Raw genomic sequence first — 17,471 nt, forward strand, 5'->3', positions numbered from 1 at the left:
TAAAAAGGGTGATAAAGACTGGAGTTAACAGGGGGGGTCAAAGGAACGTAAGGGCTCATTTCAAACACCTTGGGATAGGGCAGGACAAGGATGAACCAAAATTCTTAACAAAGTCGTGAGGCAGCCCTGTCCCACGTTTCTAGGAAGACAGTGGATCAGCGGGGAAGGCGGGGGAGGACGGGGAAAGACCGGGCAGGTCCCTCTCGACTCCTTTAGCCCAAATTTTTGATTTCCCTCCACTTCGCTCCGTCCCGTTTCCTCCCCCCACCCCCGCCCCAAGAGTCGAGAATAAATTGGTCGAGCGCCCGGCCTAGCCTAGTAGCCCAGTTCCTTAAATCTCTTAGACCCTAGAGGGGGAGAGACCACATTTTCTGGGAGACGGGAATAGTGGGCTGCAAAGAAAAAAAAAAAAAATTTTTTTTTCTCCAGTGTCAAGTCTTCCCGGTGAAAAATCGGCTCGCTTTCTCTCCACAGCCGAAGCAAAAAAGCAAAAACAGAAACTCAAAAAGCGAAGCCCCTGAATCACTTAGGATCAGGTGCCAGAGTTCCGCGAGTAGACTTCTTTCGGTGGGAAGGGGTAGGGACCGCGGGGGAAAAGAAGGTCCCGGAACTAGGGCGGAAGGCCCCTCGCTGGGGCGTGCCAGAGGAGGGGACAGGGAAGGGTGATGCCCGGCTGGGCTGCCAACCTCGGGCTGCGCTCGGGGCGCAGGAGTCCGGGGGACGAGTCCCGCGCGACCCCGGTTTCCGATTTCCCACGGCCCGGGGCTCTGCCGGACATTCCTAACGACCTCCTTTCGACCCCCCAAATTAAAGAGAGAGGAAACGCGGCGCGATCGGGTCCGCGGCGGAAGCGCGGCCAAACGAATGAGTAAGTCAGGCGCGGGCACGGAACCTTGTTTACCCCACTCGGCGGCGCGCCCCTGCGGGCGCCTCGTTTGCAGGCGGCGTCGGAGACGCTGAACCCGGGAGGCAGTCGGCCACGATTGGTCGTTGATAGGGAGGAGGACGCTGGGAGACAAGCGTTGCAGTGCCAGCTCGCTGCCGCTAGATGCCGCTCCCTCCCAACAGGAGCCGAGCGCGGGTTCGTGGCCGACAGATGGCGCCTGCGCGTTCCATTCGCCTCCAAGTCGCCGAAGAGCGAACACCCCAAACAATCCCGAAGCGCCACCAAAAAAAAAAAAAAAAAAAAAAAAAAAGAAAAAAAAAAGAAAAAAAAAAAACCCGCCGGATCCGACCGCCACTTTCAAAACCCCCCACCGCTCTAGAACCGCGGGAGCTTCCGTCCCTGAGTAGAATTCGAGGGTGTAAAGAAGAGGAAGGGGAAAATATCTTGTACCAGCCCAGGGGTGAAGAAGCCCCCGGCCTGAGAAAGAAGGAAGGAGGAGTGGGGGAGGCGAACAGTCTCGTTGCTGCCTCTGTGTACGCTGAGGGGGGAGGTAAGTTATAAAATGGCGGAGGCGAAGCTTCTAGAAGTTTGGAGGGGCACCCGGAGGGCGCGGGGCCCACCGTGAGGTGTGTATGGTTGAAGCAGGGCGCGAGAGAAGAGTTGGGAGGGAAAGAGAATGGGCACTCTGTTGCCACTTAATTTCCCCTCTACTCCCTTTGCCCCCAGCGGGGCCAGCCATGGAGCGGGTGGCCAAGTCAAGACGGGGAGAAGCCTCCCCGTCCCCGCGTAACCCCCAACCCTTCTTTCTGCCTTCTCCCCCCAAGTGGCCACCTCAACACTACCAAGGAACTTCCAGCCCCCCTTCCTCCCTACCTCCTACTCCTAGAGTGGCTTTCTACTGCACGACTCTTCTTTTCGACTACCCTCGCTGAAGATTTTCTCTTCCTTCCCTCGCCCAACTCTCCCTCGGGGCCTCCACGGAGACCCCCCCCCCCCATGGGTGGCCCAAAATGGAGAACGCGGAGCAGCGCAAGATGGAGGCTCCGCTTCTCTGTGTTGCATTAGATTTAGGTGCCTTTTCTCCGGCAGGCTCTTAAGCCTGGGAGAGCCCAAACTGGAGGTGGGGTGGGGTGCGAGCCATAGTCGGGGGAGGAAAGCCGGGGAGGCTGTGGCTGGGGTGGGGGAGAGCGCGGTATCGTGGAGAGGGGAAGGAAGAGAGCAAAATGGTGGTGCTGGGAACCTAGGGGGGAGGGGAGAAGCGGAGGCTCAGTTGTGTATATTTGGGCCTCGGACCGAGGGAGGCGAGGGAAAATCTACTCTGATCACACCCCTCCCTCGTGCCCCCTCCCTTCTCCCTTCCCCTCTTTCCTTTCCTCCCTCCCTCCGCTCCCTCCCTCTCTTCCTCCCTTCCTAGAGAGGGAACAACATTCATGTGACGGGCCCCTCTGCTTCTCCCCCGCCCCATCATCTCCAGCGCGTGGTGGGGGAACTGCTTGGGAAAGCGATTGGCATCGATCTCTCCATCCCTTCCGAGGCCCGACTTCGGTCAGTTTTCTTCGGGCAACAATTTTATAAATAGGCTGGGGTCTGGCAGTGTTGGCCCCCGCGTGCAGACCTTGCCCCGAAGGGGGCCCTGCCTGCCTGGCATGGGAGGAGGGGGGAAGGGCGGGAGTGGAAGGCTGTTTGTTGGGGGGTTTTGGCGCCACTTTTGTTTTAGTTTTAGTGCTGCTTTTCGTTCCCACCCCCACCCGCACTGTCTTTCTCAAGGCACGAACTGAGCTGATCCTTGCCCCAGGTAGGCAGCTTCTGTTTTTTCTCTCTACACTTTTATTCTTGCTTGGGGTTGACTTTCTTTTTTCTTCTGTCGCGTACCCGGTGATCTGTGGCCGGCGATTTTAGCACGAAAAGGGTCTGATGGGCCATAGGAGAGAGAAGGTGTGGGAAACAGCATCAAGTAGTTCCGCAAAACTTTGAGCCCCGTTCCCATTTTCTTCTGGCCTACATTCGTAAACGTATTGTTGATTTCTGCCTTTTTTTTTTTCCTCGTCGCGAGAAGGTCTTGTTTTGCCTTTAGTTTTTTATAAACCGCTGTACTTTCGACATTTAGTTTCCGCTCTCCCTTGGTGTGTATGTCATTTTATTTTTAATCCTGAACTATAATGGGTTTTATCGTGAGATTTTTCATGCTGCAGTGTTCAGCTTTAATTTTTAATATTGCATTAGTAGTTTCATCCGGTTTGTGAGACTTTCTCCTGCGTGGCCTAGAAATGTTTTATATCTTGTTGCCTACCACCCTTTCCTACCGTCTCCCTCCTTTCTCTCGGATGGTTTCTTAATTGAGGGTCATGGTGTTTGATTAAATGGTTATTTACAGTTTACACGATATATCTATTAGAAACTTTTGATCTGTGGGATTAGGTTTAAGTAAACGAAAAGCTTGTGTTGCTTTGAAATGGTTCCTTAAAATGCGCGGGCCGCCCCCCCTCCCCTTGGTAAAGCCCCATCTTCCCCTCATACTGGAGTGTAAATTCCATACCCCTTTTCTCCCACGGACCGCCGTATTTCACGGCAGCCACACCCTGTATTTGTCTCTGTGGATTGGACTCATTATCAGCTTAATTTAGTGACTCTTAAACCACCATGATGGGACTTGCTTAAGCACGAAGCTTCTTTTCCTGTTTAGTCCTAGTGGTTAGTGTCGAAAGAGGAATAATCGAGGTTTCTTGATGAAACCTGGTGCGGTCCAACCTCTGCCTTTTTTCTGTTGTCTTTTTTCCTACTCCGGGCTGTTGGCGGTGTCAGCACCGCTGCTGGGGGCGGGGGTGGAGGGGAGAAAGAGTCGGGTTACCGAAGTGCGTCATTCCTGGCTCTAGCAGGGCCTGCTCGGGAGCTGCTGGTGTTTGTTACTGTCCTCGCAGCACTTTCCTGCCAACCTTCTCTCTCTGCGTATTGGTTAGGAGCAAGAGCAGGAGGCGGTCTTCTAATTCTATCTGTAGCCTAGCGCGTTGCGTTTCAGGGTATATGTGAACTTATTAAAAAAAAAAAAAAAAAAACCTGGGCCCTGGAAAGTGGATATACATTTCTGTTTAATGACATACAATTCAGGTAGTTTAGACTTGCTTTCATATATTTTCCAATGAACGGTGGGGTTAATTTTGAACATTTTAAAACGCTTACGTTAAAATGCCTGGTTTTCTTTTTACATTGATATCAATCTGTAATTAGGGATCAGAAGGACCAGTTAAGGCATAAGCATTCAGCGGTTTTTCAAGTGGTTGAATTGTAATTTTATGACACATTATGTTAAATAGTCTGTTTTTTTTTTTTTTTTTTCGTTTTGAGCCGAGGTGCTATATGAATGTAAGCTAATTGCAGATATTTAAGTTCATTTTCACCACCTATTCCTATTTCTCCTTTTAGGTATAATTTTAAATATGCCTTTTGGATTTATGGACTTTATTAAAATTCTTAAAGATGGCTATTTCTTTGTTTTTAACTGAATTCTTAAATTTGCAAGTAGTTGTTTTAGGGTGACAGTCACTGTTAAATTCTTCTTACTAGTCTTTGATACTTTAGCATCTTTGGGTTTTTTTCAGGGTACTTACCGAGCACAGTGTCTTCTTAATTCTTTTCTGAAGATAATAATTGGAAGAGAGAGTGGTGGGAGGTAGAGATGAAACAAGAGTGGCCTTGAGTTGATCGTAGCTGGATGAGTACAGGGGAGCTTATTGTACTATTATTCTCTCTACTTTTTTGTGCGTACTTGAAAATTTCCACAATTAAAAAAATTGTAAGAAAAAATTTCAAATTGGCCTGCAATTTTGATGTGATGGCATACATTTGTATTTACCTATCAGTTATCTGCGTGGAAAACTTGGCCTTTTGCATAAGTAATTACACAATGCCTGATATACAAACTTTCAAAAAAATATTTAATTTGAACCAGTATAGAATAAGCAGTATAAATACTTACAAATCGGTTGAACTCTATATGTTTGTAACTTAGTCTGAATGTATTCTACTTTTAGTTTCTTTTTTAATCCTTTGAAAACGGGAAAATTCCATTCTCAGATTTTGTAAATTTTGCTTGTTGTCTATTTCATTAAGTTGGGGTTACAGTGAGTCAGTATGAAAGGGATTTACTATTAATAGGAGGGGCTTTGGCAGTTGCAGTAAGTGACAGTGGAAGGGATTCGGGTGCCCTAGGGCGCATTCCTGGTAGGAACATAGAGGTAGGAGTTGAATTCAGTTTCAGTATTTGGTGTTTAATGAATGGGTAGAGACTAGGATTGGAAAGGAAATGTACTTATTAGCCATTCTTTCCTACTGTGAAATAACTATAGCATTCTAAGGTTATCAGAGACTGGCAGTGGGGGTGGGGTGGGTTCTTAAAAAAAAACTGATATGAAAATGAACATTTACTTATAAAGTGACTTAAATCGCACTCCTCACTTTAAGGATTTAGTGTTGTAGTTAAAAGTCGGTATGTAAAATATTCTAATGTTTTTCTATTAAGGCCATTCTGACCATTACCCATCAACAGTAAAAGTGCATTGCAATTAAAATCCTCAGTTTCCTTAATTAATATATTTGTGAATTGCTTCTACATTCTTTGAAGGTAAGTGCCTTATTTTCTGCAATTTTGTGTTGTTCAGTGTCAGGCTTTTTACCCCTATGAGATGTATTTTTTTTAAGATTTTATTTTTAAGTAATCTCTACATCCAACATGGGGCTTGAACCCACAACCCCAAGATCGAGTCACATGCTTCACCAACTGAGCCAGCCAGGTGCTCCGGATGTATTTTTGAATATGTCAAAGTTCTAAAGGAAATCCAAAATAATGGATATTTAAGTTTTATGTTGGGTGAAGTGTGTTCCCTCATCATTATTAAAACAAAATTCCACCCTAGTCTAGGAAGATATTTCATAACTGTTAATATTAGTCTGTGTATTCATATGCAAATTTTAGCTTTAAGAATGTTATGAGAAGACAGATGACATTTTTTGAATTCTTGTATGCAAATAATCTTAAGTAGATGATGAAGATTGTGGCTTCAGATTTATTGTGGAAGGCCACAGCTAAACTACTAAGCCAACAAATTACGAGTTTTGTAACTTTGAAGTGTATTTAGTAAGGATTATTAATTTTTAAAATTTTATTTATTTTTTAAAATAAATAATCTCTACACCCAACATGGGGCTTGAACTCACAAGATCTAGAGTCGCATGCTCTTCTGACTGAACCAGCCAGGTGCCCAGTTAGGATATTTTTTAAAGCCCAAACACTAAAGATTTGAATGAAATTAAGTCTTGCATTTATTTCTTTTTCATAATTTTCTTTATCGATCTTACATTATTGACTTTGGTGGTTGTCTGAGGACCTGTGTATTAAAATGGGTGGGGAGAAGTGGGGAGTAGGCTCAGGCTCAAATAAATTATCTTTTGGGAATATAGCATTAGATGTGAAAATATGCCTTGGACGGTTTAGTAGTGCTTAATATTCTGCATGTTTAACTGATGCCACCCACAGTCATGTGTGGGAAGAGAGTAAACAGTGAATAGTGTATTCTTTTTGCTTTGGGCTCTATAACAGATGGAAGACTTCAGTTTTTGATGCTGCAAGTTAACTTTTAATTTAGAATTTACATTAAATGGACACCTGGACACTTGGGTGGCTCACTTGGTTAAGTGGCCAACGTGGGCTCAGGCCATGATCTCATCATGAGTTCAAGCCCCACATAGGACTTGGCTGCTGTCAACACAGAGCCTGCTTCAGATCCTCTATCCCCCTCTCTCTGCCCTTTCTCTGCTTGTGCACACTGTCTCTCTCAAAAATAAATAAACTTTGAGAAGAAAATTTATGTTAAATGGACACCATGATCTGTTCATTACATCCTAGCGGGATAAGATTCATATCTCTTTAATATTGTGACTTTTGTGTCTCACATGTTTAAAAACAACAACCGGGTCTTATATTATTAGCACTTTGAAATTGCTATTCGTAGGTTATTCAGATACTTGAAATGACAGCTCATTGTACAATGGAGCACTATTGTATACCCATTTTGGAAATTGGGGAAGCTTAGCAAAGGAAAGGGATAGTCCCAGTTAGCTATGGGTATCAGTATATCCTGAAATGTGATTAATCATTGGAGAATAAAGAAACTTTAAAGATACAGGCAAATATAAAAGTTCTTTACATTTTCCTTTTGTAGTTTTCTACATCTGATACATGCATTGAACTTTTAATTTGTGGCTCAATACTGTCCCTGTATAATAATTCTCTGTGTCTCTGGCTATCATGAGCAGTGGTTATTGCATGTTTCTGTTTGGTAAAGATAATGTGAGAAAAAATTGTCAGATTTTTTTTTAACATATCCTGGGTTGCCTGCTTTGCATTTAATTGAACCAAATTTTATATTCCTTCTGTGTAAGTGGTGTTGCTTGTGGAGTCTTAATTTTTGAATATGTGCATTAAAAAAACCCCTACATCTCTAGCAGCTGTGGTGATCTGCTCCCTGAACTGTGTTCTTAATGTATGCTTGCTATAGTTCCATCTTTGATACTAACCAGAAAAAAACAAGAAGTCTTTACATATGGTTAGTCAAGAGATTATTGAACTTGTTTTACACTCCTCATTCCTCCAAAGGAAGGGAGGGTGAGTAATGTCAGTGCTCTGTTCTTTTTTATTATTTGATTGGAAAATGCATTAATAGGATTGATGAGACCAACTAGAGAGATATCTGTAAGTTCTGAATAATCTAATGTAAACTCAAAGTAAAACTCTTTTATAATGTCAGAATGTTAGAGGGGGAAGAAGTAAGTCTTGTTTACACTAAAATTTTGCATGCACAACATTTGTTGTAATTGGATTTGACCTCTAACTTGTTGAATCTTGAGATATTCTAAGAAAGAAACTTAATTTAGTGTACTTTTAAGTTCCTTTTGAATGCCAATAACTGTTTTAACATTTATTGTTTTATCTTCTCAGCTGCCTTGCATGATAGGTGGTTATTATCATTTCACAGATGGGAAAATTGAGGCTCTCAAAGAATAAATGACTTGTCACATAATAATTGACAGCCTGAATTTACACCCAAAGTAATTTGGCCTGAAAACCTTTGTGTGTGTACTTTTTTTAAGTTCAGTAGTTTCCCTTAACTGGTTTAGGTCTTGGGTTATTTATCACCAGAAAGCATGCCTCATTTTAATATTACAAAATGAAGATTTTTTTTTCACATACAGTGCAAGGGAAATACAGATTTTTACACAGGGTTAGATGAGTTGTTGCCCGATGAAGGGTCTAAATTGTGTTTTACGCTAAAAGATAGTTGAAAGAAATCTGAGCCTTGGTTTTGTTTGTGTGTGCTCATTATACAAAAGTTAATGTGATAACATGTTGAGTTATAGTTTTGACTTTTTGGGGGTAGGGGTCATACTATGGTAGATAGAATGGTTTCACTGAAAAATTTTTCCCTTATGTCATTTATGTTCTATACAGAATGGAAGCTAAGTGTGTCTGAGAATAGTTCCCCAGTCATTCAGCTTGTTTATTGAGTGGTTTAGATTTGAAATAAAAATTTATGCAACTTTTGTAGTTCACTGCTCTGATTGATTCTGTAAGGGGATTTTGTTATTTAATGGTACCTTAAAAATACTCTTTCCTCCTGAGTGTTAATATCTTCTCTGTTTGCTTCTAATTTCTAGTTCATCTTTTCACTTTATTAAATTTTCTTGTTCTAATTTGTATCAGGTAATAGTTAATATTGGTGACCTGGATTATTAGTAGGTTCATTAGTCTCAGCTTTCTTTGCTTTTTCCTTCTTGCTTTTCATAAACTACAACTAGAACTTTTCTTATCCGAAGGACTGCTAGATGTTGGATATCTGGCCTAAGATAAATTAGTGGAGATGAAGTAAAACAATGTATAATGTTTTTCATAGCCATGAGTGCAATTTATATGTTTTATGTTAATTATTCCCTTATTTTGTGGGAGTGATGCAGTCTTCTATCCAGATTTCTTTGTTCAGTATTGAGTCTTTTCATCCATATTTTCCCCTTTTGTACTCCAAGAATACCAAGACCCTGGTGTTCTACAACAGAATTATGCCCCAAGACATCCATTGTACACAATGAATTAGTTTCTCTCCTGTGTATCTAGGAAGATACTAGTTTTGTACCATTCTTGGGAGAATTCAGGAAATTGTCACTCACATCATTTTCTGAGTTCTGTGGTTAACCTTGTGGAACCCTGGATGAGAAGGGCTGCTAGAATATTAAGGGACTTGGTTTGGTGCTAAGCAGTTTTACTTTTCACAGTTAACTTTCCTGTCAGTAACCCTAATATAGCTCTACTAAAACTTTTGTATGATAAAATGTGAATGTAATTGATAATATTGTCATCTCTGTGGCATAAGTTGGATAAATTGGTTAGTGTTGATTTCAAGCAGTTAGTGCTACTTAGTTGTTTCAAAGAACTGAATGTGGGAAGTTGAATAATTTTATTTGTAAAAAGGAATATTGTAGGAGCACTGTTCCTTATACAAGTCAAAACTTAAAGTTTTTTTTTTTTAATGTTTGTTTACTTTTGAGAGAGGGAGGGAGAGAGAGAGACGTGAGCAGGGGAGGGGCAGAGAGAGAGGGAGACACAGAATCTGAAGCAGGCTCCAGGCTCTGAGCTGTCAGCACAGACCCCGATGCGGGGCTCAAACCCACCAGACGTGAGATAATGATCTGAGCCAAAGTCGGACACTTAACCGACTGAGCCACCCAGGCGTGGCAGTGCCTCTCAAAACTTGTTTTTTAAGTTTATTTATTTTGAGAGAGAGCGTGTGCATGTGAGAGCGGGGGAAGGGGGGAGAGAGGGAGAGAGAGAATCCCAAGCAGGTCCCTCGCTGTCAATGCAGAGCTCGATGTGGGGCTCTATGTCACAAACTGTGAGACTATGACCTGAGCTGAAATCAAGAGTCAAACGCTTAACCAACTGGGCCATCCAGGCGCCCCTCAATTCAAAACTTCTTATAAAGCATTTGATGGTGACTAACATTAGGAATAGTTAACACTAACTGAATTCTTAACTCTGTGTCAGACACTGTTATAAATGCTTTACATTGCATTACCTCTCTAAATCTTCATAACCCTGTTACCCATTATCCTATAATTTATTGCTCAAATCAGGATACTTTTTAAAAAAGTTTATTATTTTGAGAGAGAGAATGCAAGTGGGGAAGGGGCAGAGAGAGAGGGGGAGAGAATCCCAAGCATGCTCTGCGCTGTGAGTGCTGAGCCTGAGGCAGGGCTCAAACCCACAAACCAGGAGATCATGACCTGAGCTGAAATCAAGAGTCAGACACCTAACTTGATTGAGCCACCCCAGCATACTTAGGAGAATGAAAGGGGACTCTAACTAGATGGCATTCTGGGATAATAGTATAAATGGGAACTGTCCCAGAGAAGCTAGGATATATGACATCCCTAATGAATACCCCATTTTTCAAGAGGAAACCTTGCCTAATTAGTAAGTGGTAGGAAGGGATTCACAGCCTCTACAATTTATTTGGGCATGAAAGTGATTTAATTACTTTAAACGGCCATATTCTGAGAGTTTGTTATTTTTACTTGGAGGAATTTCTGTTGGTGTGGGGTTGACAGTAAAAGACGAGAGACAGTGTTTTTAAAATTCTACCCAGGAGAATTTCCAGTTGGCTTTTTTCAAGTGACTATTGGACTTTTGAGTCACTGTTAAAAAAAAAATAGCTTCTGAGGTCCACTGAAATAAAAGGAAAAAACCAAGATAACTACTTTTACTGTTTGAAATCTGTAAACAGATTTTCTTACATTTTACTCAGACTTCCTTTACTGTTTTCTAGGGAGGAAATGTTAATTGTATGCTTTTTCATGGAGGTTTTTATGTGGGAAATTTCTTAGAAGAAAAGTGAGAGAGAAATAATTTTGTGACTAGGGAGAAGTGGTGTTAGAAAAGAAAGAAAAACTTACAGGTTAGAGACTTATTTGAAGTTAAATTGATTCTGTAACATAATTTGAGAGTTGTCTTGTAGAGTTTGAAGTGTCATTTCATAAAATTAATAGTTCTCTTTTATTTTGATGACTTTTGTAGTTGCCTTATATTCCCGCCTGTTTATATTTGTGGTACATCCCCCCCCCAAAAAAAAAATGATTATTGTAGGTGAATTCAAACATTTGGAGAAATGAAATCAGCATAATTGCAGATTATACTCTATTGTAAATGAAAATTCCCTCCCCACCCTTTTTAGTGGGGGTGAGTGGCAGAGAGCTGATCTTAAGAGGACTTTAGGTTTTTTCATATTTGGCTATTTTGATATTTTGTTGAGGAATTTGTGTGTTTTTTTATCCCTTGGCTAGTTTACTTTTGGAGGTTTTGTGGGTGTCAATATCTTATAAACAACTGCATGGTTAGTAAGTAGGTCTGTTTAGTTTTGTAAATCTTTTCTTTAATTCATTAAAAGCTATCATGAAATTGGAAGTGGGGGGATCACCTGGGTGGCTCAGATGGTTGAGGATCTGACTCTTCATTTTGGCTCAGGTCATGATCCCAGCATCGTAGGATTGAGGAGCTCTGCATCCAGCTCTGTGCTGAATGTGGAGCCTGCTTAAGATTCTCTGTCTCCCTCCCTCTCTCTCTCTCTCTCCCTCTCCCTCCCCTCTCCCTCTCCCCCTCCCCCTCTCCACCCCTCTTCCCCCTCCCCTTCTTCCCCCCCCCCCATGCTCTTTCTGAAAAAACAACAACAACAAATACAAACCACTATGTACTGGGATTACTATATATAAAAGAATATTATTAGGCCAAAACCAATAGTCATCAATGCAGGTTTTATTTTTTTTTGATACAGTGCTCTTTGAGATAGTGACAAGTATTTTTTTAAGACTTTATTTTTAAGTAATCTCTGCACCTAAAGTGGTATTCAAACTCCCAACTCCAAGATCAAGAGTTGCTTGCTCTACCAGCTGAGCCAGCCAGGCACCCCTGGTGACAAGTATTTTTAAGGACTACTTTGAAAAGTTTTTGGAGAAAAAACAATTGACTTTACAAACATTTTTTTAAATGTTTATTTATTTTTGAAAGAGAGATAGAGACAGAGAGTGACTGAGGGAGAAGCAGAGACACACACACACACACACACACACACACACACACACACACACACACAGGACCCAAAGTAGGTTCCAGGCTCTGGGCTGTCAGCACAGAGCCTGATGTGGGACTTGAACTCACAAACCGTGAGATCACTACCTGAGCCGAAGCCAGACGCTCAACCTACTGAGCCACTCAGGCACCTCAACAATTGAGGACTTGTAAGTGTAGCCTTAGAATGCTTCAGTTTTTGGTGGTGGTTAATAAACTAAATTAGGGGCACCTGGATGGCTCAGTCGGCTGGGCATCCGACTTTGGCCTAGGTCATGATCTTGCAATTTGTGAGTTCGAGCCCCATGTCAGGCTCTGTGCTGACAGCTCGGAGCCTGGAGCCTGCTTCGGATTCTGTGTCTCCCTCTCTCTTTGCTCCTCCCCTGCTCATGCTGTCTCTGTCTCTCAAAAATAAATAAATGTTCAAAAAAGTTAAAAAACAAAACTAAATTAAAAGAGACCACGATCATCTCCTATAACTAGTTACTGTTATCCAAAAGTTGAGACCTAAATGATGTTATGGTGTTGTGTAAAAGCAAAAGAGGCAATCAGTAGTCACTGTTATATGGCATTCTTTTGTGTCTTTATTTCATGTTGTAAATGCTTGCTTTTAAATAGGAATTTTGGGGTGCCTGACTGGCTCAGGTGGAAGAGCATGTGACTCTTCCAGGGTCTTTCAGGGTCGTGTGTTTGAGTCCCATGTTGGGTGTAGAGATTACTTAAAAATAAACTTAAAAAAAGGGATTTAAAGTTATGCATGTTTGTGTTTATCTTTTTTTTTAAATTTTTTTAACATTTATTTATTTTTGAGACAGAGAGAGACAGAGCATGAACGGGGGAGGGTCAGAGAGAGGGAGACACAGAATCTGAAACAGGTTCCAGGCTCTGAGCTGTCAGCACAGAGCCCGACGCGGGACTCGGGCTCGAACTCACGGACCGCGAGGTCATGACCTGAGTCGAAGTCGGCCGCTTAACCGTCTGAGCCACTCAGGCGCCCCTGTGTTTAACTTTTTGACTTTGAATTCTTTGTTAGAATGTTAGCTTGAAATGTCTTCATAGCACTATATGATACTCATTAAATTCATTCTCTGAATATGATATACATGATGATTTAGGTTTGGTGTATTTGAAGTATTTCCATTACAGGATTGGGATGTATGATACCCTCTTTTCTTGCATTTCTAATCATTTTCCCTTTTTCAAAAGCAAGGAGAATTTTTCCACACTTACCAGTGTGTCCACTGCCTTGTACCTAATTTGCAAACTTTGTGGCAACTAGAATATTATTACAAAGAACATGTTTAATATCCTCTTCCTAAAAAATGCCTTTTTTTGTGGTTTAAAGAAATAGTATTAAAGATAGGAACATGAACCTTTGAGAATTTCCCTTTTACACTAAAGAAATAACGAAAATGTAGGAAATATTAGCAAAGCCGTAATATTTTTCCTTTGGGATATATCCCTCCCTGTTTCCACTACTCATTCAGGCCAAAAGGCATTCCTCAGACTTTATTCCTGGCAGGAGAATTGAGGAAGTGGTGGTAGCCATGGTTGGCAGGGAAGCAGAAGCATGAAGGTATGTTTTTGAAAAGCAAATTTGTCAATGATAAATGGATTTTTCCAGCTCTGTGTATATGTACTTTTTTGAGTTTTGATTAAATATCAATGCATAAAGTGCTACCATTCATTGAGGAATATTCAGTAGTTGCATTCATATTATGGTGTTCTAAATATACTTGAAAAATTTCAGAGGGATTATTTGGACAATATGGCATTATATTAGAAAAGATTCTTTAGTAGGAAATTAGTTCCTAAACTTTTGAAGTTAGATTGAAACAGGTATCTAGGTTGCTGCAGAAAAATAGCAAATCTAACATGAGAGCTAATTATATGTGTGTGTATAAATATATAGTGTTTAAATGTACAATATTGGTGAATATTCATTTATCTCTTATAAGTAGATTGTTAACTTTTTCATTATCTCTTATAAGTAGATTGTTAATTTCTTCTGACTACGAATTGTGTTTTTATCTAATTTTGAATCCTTGTGTCATGTACTATATGTTATACAGATTCTCAAGTGAAAATTGAATTAAACCTTAGGTTTTCTAGAAATTTAACCCTGCATTATAATTACATTATGAATATTCACATTAAGGGGCTGTATGTTGGAAGAGAAGTAGTTAATTTCCTCTAGTTGGCTTTGCCTTAATGAGAAATCTTAAGTTTGTATAGGATATCATTACCACATCTACTACGTGGCAAGTTGTACATTCCCTAACATTGACTTTTTTTATTTCTTACAACATCCTGTGAGGCAGTTGGTGGTATTTTCATTTACTGAGGTTCCAGAATGGTTAAGTGACTTACCTAAGTTCACTCAGCTAGTAAGTGGCAGAGCCTACTTTTGAATACAGTTCTTTCTGCCTGATTCCAGCATACAGTACTTCTTTACATGGTGATACACTGCCTCCCAGTGGGCTGATTTATAGATTTCATAGTGATAATTTTTTGGGGGGAAAGAGAATAAAAGGAGACAATAATTGGGGTGCCTGGCTGGCCCAATTGGTAGAGCATGCAACTCTTCATCTTGAGGTCATGAGTTCAAGCCCCACGTTGGGCATGGAGCCTACTTAAAATAAATAATTTTTTTTTTTAAAGAGACAGTAATCCTGAATTGTTGAGACTGAGGAGGAAGTTAAATTTCTCAAAGTAGCTAGGGAACTTTTGGAAATAAAGTAGGAGCAAGGCTTTTTTTTCTGCTTTGAGAATTAAAAATGCGTGAATTTTTTTAAAATTCCAGTATAATTAACAGTGTTCTATTAGTTTCAGGTGTATAATATATTGACTCCACAATCTATACGTTACCCGGTGCCCATCACAATAAGTGTACTCTTTTTTTTTTTTTAACGTTTATTCATTTTTGAGAGAGAGAGGTTGACAGAGTGTGAGCAGGGGAAGGGTAGGGAGAGGAGGAGACGCAGAATCTGAAGCAGGCTCCAGGCTCCCAGCTGTCAGCACAGAGCCTGACATGGACCTTGACCTCACGAACCGTGAGATCATGACCTGAGCCGAAGTCGGATGCTTAACCGACTGAGCCACCCAGGTGCCCCACAATAAGTGTACTCTTAATCCCCTTTACCTATTTCACCCATCCCCCTATCAACCTCCCCTCTGGTAACCATCTGTTCTCTATATTTAAGAGTCAATTTTTTAAAACTTTTATTTTTGAGGGGCGCCTGGGTGGCTCAGTCGGTTAAGCGTCCGACTTCGGCTCAGGTCGTGATCTCACGGTCTGTGAGTTCGAGCCCTGCATCGGGCTCTGTGCTGACAGCTCAGAGCCTGGAGCCCGTTTCAGATTCTGTGTCTTCCTCTCTCTCTGACCCTCACCTGCTCATGCTCTGTCTCTCTCTGTCTCAAAAATAAATAAACGTTAAAAAAAATTAAAAAAAAATAAAATAAAACTTTTATTTTTGAGAAAGTGAGAACGTGAGTGCAGGGAGGGTAGAGAGAGGGAGAGAGAGAGAATCCCAAGCAGGCTCTGGGCTGTCAGTGCAGAGCCCAATGAGGGGTTCAGTCTCGCAAACTGTGAGATCATGACTTGAGCTGAAATCGGGAGTTGGACGCTTAATGGACTGAGCCAGCTAGGTGCCCCTAAGAGTCTGGGTTTTTTTTTGTTTGTCTCTTTTTTTCTTTGTTTTGTTTCTGAAATTTCACGTATGAGTGAAATCATGGTATTTGTCTTTTCTGACTGACTTCACTTAGCATTATATTCTCTAGATCCATGTTGTTGCAAATGGCAAGATTTCATTCTTTATGATTAGTATTTCATTGTGTGTGTGTACACACCACGTCTTTTTTTTTTTAAGAATTTACTTAATATTTAAAGTAATCTCTACACCCAATATGGGGCTCAAACTTAACCCCGAGATGAAGAATCACATGCTCCACTGATTGAGCCAGCCAGGTGCCCCTCTATCACATCTTAATCCATTCATCTATCGATGGACACTTGGGTGCTTCCATATGTTGGCTATTTTAAATAAGACTGCAATAAACATAGGGGTGCATATTCCAATTAGTGTTTTTTTAAAATGTTTATTTTTGAAAGAGAGGTTTTTTTTTTAAATGTTTCTTTTTGAGAGAGAGAGAGAGAAAGAGAGCATGTGTGCACATGCACAAGTGCGGGAGGGGCAGAGAGAGACAGGGACAGAGGATCCAGAGCAGACTCCATGCTTGACAGCAGCAAGCCCAATGTGGGGTTCAAACTCAGGAGCTGTGAGATATGACCTGAGCCGAAGTTGGATGGATGCTCAACTGACTGAGCCACCCAGCCACCCCTCTGATTAGTTTTTTTGTAATCTTTGGGTAAATACCCAGTAGTAGAATTATTGGATCATATGGCAATTCTATTCTTTTTTTTGAGGAACCTCTATACTATTTTGCACAGTGGCTGCACCAGTTTGCATTCCTACCACCAATGATCAAGGATGCCTTTTTCTCTACATCCTTGCTAACACTTGCTGTTTCTTGTGTTTTTTAAACTAAACTCTACTCCTGATGTGGGGCTTGAACTCATGACCCCTAAGATCAAGAGTTACCTGCTCTACCGACTGAGCCAGCCAGGCACGCCGTTTCTTGTATTTTTGATTTTGGAGAAAGGCTTATTTTCTACCAGTAGTTGATAGAGGATAAATCATTCTTAGTCTGAAGTTACATGTGATGTTTCATATTTTATAATAAGTGTTGAATAGTACCTAGAAGAGCATTGGATGGGGGGGAAGATGATAAAGTTTATTATATTGTATTTGTTTTAATCCTCAGTAAAATGACATCTGAATTAATTTTAAGAAATTAAACTTGCTATAAACTATGAAATAAAATGTTATCTAAAGCATTGTTGGCACATATCTTACTACTAGTGTTCCTACTAAAGGACAATAATACTAATAGGAAAAATCTGTTCAGGTAAATTGGTTTAAGTCCAGGCAACATTATAATGCCACTTTGTGGTTGTGTGTGTGTGTGTGTGTGTGTGTGTGTGTGTGTGGTGTTTTTTTTTTTTTTTTTCTTCATTTTTTCCTGTCTCCATTTTCTGCTGCTTTTCCACTTCTGGTGTCTTTATGATTTCTAAAATTCAGCATGGGAAGTGGAAACATTTTGATGATTTTTAAAAAAAAGATTTATACTATTACTACTACTAACACTACATAACCAAATGCTGCGCACTGAGATAGAAATGATATCAGAAAGTAACCCATTTAATTCTCCCAACAACCCTGTGAAGTAGGTACTATTATTATTTCCTGTTTACAGTTGAGGAAACAGAGGTGCAAAGCAAAAATGTAAATTGCCCAAGGGCACTTACCTAGGAAGTGGTGGAGCTTTGATGTGAACCCAGGCAGTCGGGCTATAGAGTCC

At 41.0% G+C, this 17,471-nt stretch overlaps 1 protein-coding gene across 11 annotated transcripts in view; it reads left to right on the plus strand.

Annotated features, from left to right (window-relative positions):
- The window catches only part of STAG2 (stromal antigen 2), a 152,746-nt gene that overhangs the window by 13,967 nt on the left and 121,308 nt on the right, over positions 1–17,471 (plus strand). For 3 of the 11 annotated variants that reach the window (XM_049644818.1, XM_049644830.1, XM_049644829.1), the window contains exon 1: positions 966–1,436. The exons of 1 other annotated variant lie outside the window; for it this stretch is intronic. The gene's annotated coding sequence lies outside the window, so the exon portion shown is untranslated. 7 more of the 11 variants (XM_049644822.1, XM_049644821.1, XM_049644828.1 and 4 more) reach the window with 7 other exon arrangements.

This window comes from Panthera uncia, chromosome X (genome assembly GCF_023721935.1).
Source record: "Panthera uncia isolate 11264 chromosome X, Puncia_PCG_1.0, whole genome shotgun sequence".
NCBI classification, from domain to species: domain Eukaryota; kingdom Metazoa; phylum Chordata; class Mammalia; order Carnivora; family Felidae; genus Panthera; species Panthera uncia.